Below are 7,239 nucleotides of genomic sequence, written 5' to 3' on the forward strand. Positions count from 1 at the left end.
GAAAGTTTAGTAGTAAGGGCATTTTGGTCATTTGAATATTAAATGAAATAAAATGGGAAAAATAACACAAAATTGGTTATCATCTTCATTAGTTGCTGCTGAAAATTTCTCTCCTCCATAGCTAGGGTTTCTTCAACTTTCAAGCTTCATAGTAAGTGAATTCAAGCCTCGTTTTTAATGTTCTTCACATTTTTGAAATCCTCGTAGCTCGGTTTACTTATTTCTACCATTAGTTCGAGTTAGGGTTTATGTTTAAAACTTTACCCATGAATGATAGGCATGTATTTTGTTGTTTTATGGTAGAATATGAATGTTTGAAGTTAGGGGACGATCTTTTCTAAGCTATTTTTAACTAAAACGAGCAAAACAAAGATAATCGATAAAAATACCTATTGTTCATAACTATGTGTTAGAGTGAGAATTTGATGTTGCCATAGAAGAGAAAAATGATCAGTAGGTCATTAAACATAAGAATAAGGGCTGAAATTAAATTTCCGAGCCTTGGGGAAAAATCGTAATTTTGTAAAGTTAGGGGCAAAATGTAATTTTTGTATAATGTGATTTTCGATTAAAATAAATAGTTTGAGTGTTAAATGAGCTAAATATGTTGTTATAGATCAAGAAAGGCGTGGAATCGACCTCGAACGAGGAAAGGAGAAAGTTTTGGACTAAATTGCAAAATTCCCATATTTTGCACCGAGATAAGTTTGTATATAAATAATACATTAATTTCATTTACATTTTTATATTTCAGCCTATTATATATATATTAGCTGATGTTGAAGTATAAATCGACTATTGAAAGAATGGAAATAAATAATAGAGAGAGATCCCGGTTGAACATTCGGAAAAATCGAATAAAATAGAGGGAGCGTAGCTAGGTCACATGTATGGTGCCGAGTGCACATCATGTGTACATGAAGGCTACGAGATACTATATAGTAGCTAGGTCACATCTGTGATACGGGATGTATCCCATGTAGACAAGAGAGCTACGAGATAAATCGGCTAGGTCGCATGAGTGGTACTAAGTGTTCACCATGTGTACAAGAGAGCCGAATTAAATGAGATATGATGGTGGGGCTGTGTGCTGAAACTATCAAGTATTGAGGATTATTTTGAATTGTTCAACGGGATGGTTTTGTGGTGACATTGTAGTCATAGACCTACACTTGTGATGTATGAAATGTGATGAAAATAATTTGTAGTATATATATATGTAAGTTAAAATAAGGTTAGTATAAAGAATGTGTGAAAGAATGAAATTAGCATTAAAACTGTTTTTGGACGATAGCGATAACGTGATTTTGAAAATTCACCAAACATATAAGGAATTTAATTAGAGGTTGAATGAGATGTGAAATTAAAGCTTAATGAGTCTATTTTCATATAAAAGAAACATAGCAAGCAAAGGAATTCTATATTTTGAGATATTTACAATTGTGTTAGACTTGCTCAGGATGACTATGAAATCCCCTGTTTCAAATTTTAAAAATCATTAAAAAAATGTACAAAACAAATTAAGAAATATAGTTTATATGCATAAATTCCTTATTGAATCTAGTTATAAATGAAACAGGTTTCATGGTTATTTGAATTGTGTACTGAGAGAAATTCAATTAAGTAATGAACAGAGGTTAGATCAGTTGAGTTGTAACAGAGAAATTTTAACTAATAAACTGTACTAATTGGCCTAACCAAAATTCTAGAAAACAATTAGTAATAAGTTTTATGAGTCTAGATTCAGGAAATTTTACAGATTTGAATTTCGAGTTTCAGTAACTCGAGTTATGATTTATTTAGTAATCATGACGCAGGGAGGGACAACTTGATCAAATTGGAGTAAACAATAAAATTAAAAATATGATATAATTGAGTTATGTTGTAAACATATTAGATTTCTTATTTGTTATTTATATACTTACTTACTAAGCTATAAGCTTACTTTCTTTTCTCTCCTTTGTCTTATAGTGTCGTCCACTAGCACGAGTCGAGATCGTAGAAGATCCGCCCGCACTATCAATACTCTTGGTATCTGAACTCAACATTTTGAAATATGGCATGTATAGCAGACTTAGTTATTTTGTTACGTGTCATAATTGTCTAGGTTCAAATTACTACTTATAGTATCAAACTAATCATTTTGTACGAAGCCTTTGAAGTTGGTTTGTATTGTTAATGGCATATGTTATAATGATCAAATTGCACGCCATATTTTTGTTGGGTTTTGTTTAATAGTATATACTATAATTTGTTAATACCTCGTACCCTATTCCGGCGACGGATACGGGTAAGGCGTGTTACATTTAGTGGTATCAGAGCTATGGTTTAGTCGGTTCTCGGACTAATAAAGTGTGTGTAAAAGTCTAGTTATACATGCCATAAAAATATTGTGATAGTGTGGTGACTCCTGATTATTCTAAACTGTGTTTTGTTTTAATATAGTAATGGATCCTGAAGGAACTGCGGCTGATGATGCTGCTAGTAATGCACCGGCTCCCGCACAAGGGACCGCACCTGTGGAAAGTAGACCTGAGACATTAAGACTGGGAGATGAGGCTCGGGATGCCTTTTTCCAAATGATGAACAATTGGTATACTGAATTTATTCGAGCAAATCCAAATGCTCAACCTCCTCCACCCCCTCCTATACCTCAGACGATTCCTGTAGTTGCTCAAGGCATAGATTTGGTAAGAATGGACAAGCCTCCGGTTGACAAGATTCGAAAACAAGGGGCCGAAGAGTTTAGAGCAAAGGTCGATGATGATCTTGAGAAAGCGGAATTCTGGCTTGAAAATTCTACCCGTGTATTTGATGAGCTCTCATGTACACCCGAGGAGTGCTTAAAGTGTGCTGTATCACTTTTGAGAGATTCGGCCTACCACTAGTGGAAGACTTTGGTAGCAGTGGTGCCAAAAGAAAGAGTTACTTGGGATTTCTTCCAGGAAGAATTTAGAAAGAAATACATAAGTCAGCGATTTATTGATCAAAAACGGAATGAGTTCCTTGAATTGAAGCAGGGCAAGATGTCTGTGGCAGAGTATGAACGCGAATTTGTGAGACTCAGCAAGTATGCCCAGGAATATGTGTCCACCGAGGCCATTATGTGCAGAAGGTTTGAAGATGGGCTAAATGAGGATATCAAAGTGCTTGTAGGAATTTTGGAGTTGAAAGAATTTGTAGTATTGGTCGATCGAGCTCTTAAAGCTGAAGAATTGAACAAAGAAAGAAGAAAAGCTGCTATTGAGGCTCGAGATGGTAGAAAAAGGCCGATAAGCAAGCCATTTCAATCTCAATCAAAGAGGTCCAAAGAGATAAACCCTCGAATGACAATTTCAACTGGGGATTCACACAGAGATCGTGGTAGAGCATATTCGGGTCTAAAGCTCAAGCTACTTGATGGCAAGTGTGGGTAATGTGTGACCTAGAAAGCCCGAGTGTCGACAATGTTGCAGGAAACATTATGGTGAGTGTTGGGGAACCGAGCGAGCTTGTTTCAGGTTCGGTTCTCGCGAGCATTTTATTAGAGATTGTCCGGAGAAAGTTAAAGAAGAAAGATTTCAGAGTGCTAGATAGAATACCACCGCTAGTAGAGGTAGACCACCGAGAAATACTGGAGGTGGGACTAGCAGTAAAACTGCGATGAAAGATTCAACGGCAAGATCAGAAGCTAGAGCACCTACTAGAGCTTATGCTATACGTGCCCGAGAAGATGCATCATCTCCCGATGTCATTACTGGTACATTTTCTCTTTATGATACTATTGTTATTGCATTGATTGATCCCGGGTCTACTCATTCCTATATTTGCATGAATTTAGTATCTAATAAAAAGTTGTCTGTTGAGTTTACTGAGTTTAATATTAAAGTGTCGAACCCCTTAGGCCAATATGTGCTAGTTGACAAGGTTTGCAAGAATTGCCCATTAATGATTCAAGGTCACTTTTTTTCCGGCTAATTTGATCTGTTACAGTTGATGAGTTTGACGTTATCTTGGGAATGGACCGGTTGAAATTGTATGATGCCACGGTAGATTGTAAACAAAAAAAACTAGAGTTGAAATGTGAAAATGGAGAAAGTTTGTGGGTTGAAACAGATGAATCAAATAAATTGCCTATGGTGATGTCGCACATGTCTGCACAGAAATACATGAGGAAAGGGTGTGAAGCTTATCTGGCGTATGTAATGAATACTGAGTTGCCTCAACTGAAGTTTGAATCAGCACCGATAGTTTGTGAGTTTCGGATGTATTTCGGAGGAATTGCACAGGTTGCCTCCGACGAGAGAGATAGAGTTTGCCATTGATTTGTTGCCGCATTGTATCGATCTCGATTGTTCCATATAGAATGGCTCATCAATTAAAAGAATTGAAGGCTCGATTGCGGAGTTAACAGACAAGGGATTTGTGAGACCGAGTTTCTCTCCCTGGGGTGCTCCTGTATTGTTCGTAAAGAAGAAGGATGGTTCAATGAGACTTTGCATTGATTACCGTCAGCTTAATAAGGTGACTATAAAGAACAAGTACCCATTGCCGAGGATTGATGATTTATTCGATCAGTTAAAGGGGGCCACAGTGTTTTCAAAGATTGATTTGAGGTCTGGTTACTATCAGTTGAGAGTTAAGGAGTCGGATGTGTCGAAAACCGCCTTTAGGACAAGGTATGGACATTATGAGTTTCTTGTGATGCCTTTCGGCTTAACAAATGCTCCAGCTATATTTATGGACTTAATGAATCGGATCTTTCGTCAATATTTGGATAAGTTTGTAGTAGTGTTTATAGATGACATTCTAATTTATTCTCGGGATGAGTCCGAACATGCGAACACTTGAGAACCATATTGCGAGATCTTGAGAGAAAAGAAACTGCTTGCTAAGTTCAAGAAAAGTGAGTTCGGCTTCGTGAAGTCGGATTTTTGGGACATATAGTCTCAAGTGATGGTATTCGGATGGATCCAAGCAAGATTTCTGCGATCGTTGATTGGAAATCGCCAAGAATGTATCCGAGGTTAGAAGCTTTTAGGCTTAGTGGGTATTATAGACGTTTTGTTGAGGATTTTGATGATTGCCTCTCCTATGACTAAGTTGTTGCAAAAGAATGTTCAGTTTGAATGGACCGATAAATGTCAACGAGTTTTGAAAAGTTGAAAGCACGATTGATGAAGCACCAATTTTAGTATTGCCCGAGCCAGAAAGGAGTTCGTAATTCTGATGATGCATCATTGATGTGCCTTGGATGTGTGTTGATACAAGAGGGTAAAGTGGTAGCTTATGCTTGAGACAGTTAAAACCGCATGAGAAGAACTATCCTACACATGATTTGGAATTGGCCGCTATTGTCTTTGCCTTGAAGATTTGGCGACATTATTTGTATGCTGAAAAATGCTGAATTTTTACTGATCACAAAAGTTTGAAGTATTTGATGAATCAAAAGGATTTGAATCTGACGAGAGGAGATGGCTTGAATTATTAAAGGATTATGATCTAGTGATTGATTATTATCCGGAAAAGCAAATGTGGTTCTTGGCGCCTTGAGCAGAAATTTCTTTTACTTTGAGAGCCATGAATACGGGGTTAGCATTGTCTGATGATCGGTCAATCTTAGCAGAGATGAGGGTTAAACCGTTATTTCTCCAGTTGATTTGTGATGCTCAAAAGAACGATAGTGAGTTGCGAACCAAGAGAACTCAATGCGAATCAAGTTATGACTCGATTTTTGAGTTGGACCAGATGAGTGCTTGATGTTTCGAGACGGGATATGTGTACCAAAAATGATGAATTGATTCGAAAATATTACATGAGGCACATAGTGGTTGTTTATCAGTTCACCACGGTAGCACAAAATGTATAATGATTTAAAAAGTTGTATTGGTGGCGGTATGAAAAGGACATTTCGAATTTGTAACCAAGTGTTTGATCTGTCAACAAGTAAAAGTTTGAACATCAAGTGCCTTGAGGATTACTTCAACCGTAATGGTGCTCGAGTGGAAATGGGACAAGATTACCATGGATTTGGTAACCGGTTTGCCTTTAACTCCTAAAAAGAAGGATGCTGTCTGGGTAGTGGTTGATAGATTAACAAAGTCAGCCCACTTTATACCAGTACGTACTGATTACTCACTTGATAAATTAGTCGAATTATATATTGCTGAAATTGTGAGGTTACACGGAGTACCTATGTCTATAATATCAGATAGAGATCTGAGATTTACCTCAAGATTTTGGAAAAAGTTACAAGAAGCTTTGGGTACAAAATTGAACTTTAGTACCGCGTTTCATCCACAAACAGATGGTCAGTCGGAAAGAGTAATCCAGGTACTTGAGGATATGCTTAGATGCTGTGTCTTAGAATTTGGAGGTAGTTGGGAGAAATATCTATCTTTGATTGAATTTGCCTACAATAACAGTTATCAGTCAAGTATACAAATGGCACCGTACGAAGCCTTGTATGGTCGTAAGTGTCGGACTCCTTTATATTGGACCGAACTTAGTGAGAAACAGATTCACGGAGTTGATCTAGTTAAAGAAACCGAAGAGAAAATAAAAGTAATTCAGGATTGCATGAAAGCTGCTTTAGATCGACAAAAGTCATATGCAGATTTAAAAAGAAAAGAGATTGAATTTCAGGTGGGTGATAAAGTGTTCTTGAAGGTGTCACCACGGAAAAAGATTCTGAGATTTAGCCGAAAAGGCAAGTTGAGTCCGCGTTTTATTGGGCCGTACGAGATTACTGAAAGGATTGGACCAGTGGCATATCGGTTGGCCTTACCGGCAGAGTTAGAAAGAATTCATAACGTGTTTCATGTATCAATGTTGCGACGTTATCGTTTTGATCCTTCACATGTGATTTCTTCAACAGAAATTGAGATTCGACCGGATATGACCTATGAGGAGGAACCAATAAAGATTTTGGCTCGAGAAATTAAACAGTTAAGAAATAAAAGTATAGCCTTAGTGAAAGTATTGTGGCATAGACATGAGATAGAAGAGGCTACGTGGGAACTCGAGGAAGCTATGAGGAAACAGTATCCGAACCTCTTTACTAGTAAGATTTTCAGGGACGAAAATCTCTAAAGGGGGGAGAATTGTGACAGCCTGAATTAGGGCCTAATCGGAATAGTGGTTTTGTGACCACAAATCCGAGATAGAAATAATCGTTTTATAATTATTTTGGGGTTTATGATATGATTTCATGAAAATTTCGTGATAAAATTCTGTGCATTTCGCGCTTAAGTTGAGAAT

Source organism: Gossypium arboreum, chromosome 11 (assembly GCF_025698485.1).
Source record: "Gossypium arboreum isolate Shixiya-1 chromosome 11, ASM2569848v2, whole genome shotgun sequence".
Lineage (NCBI taxonomy): Eukaryota > Viridiplantae > Streptophyta > Magnoliopsida > Malvales > Malvaceae > Gossypium > Gossypium arboreum.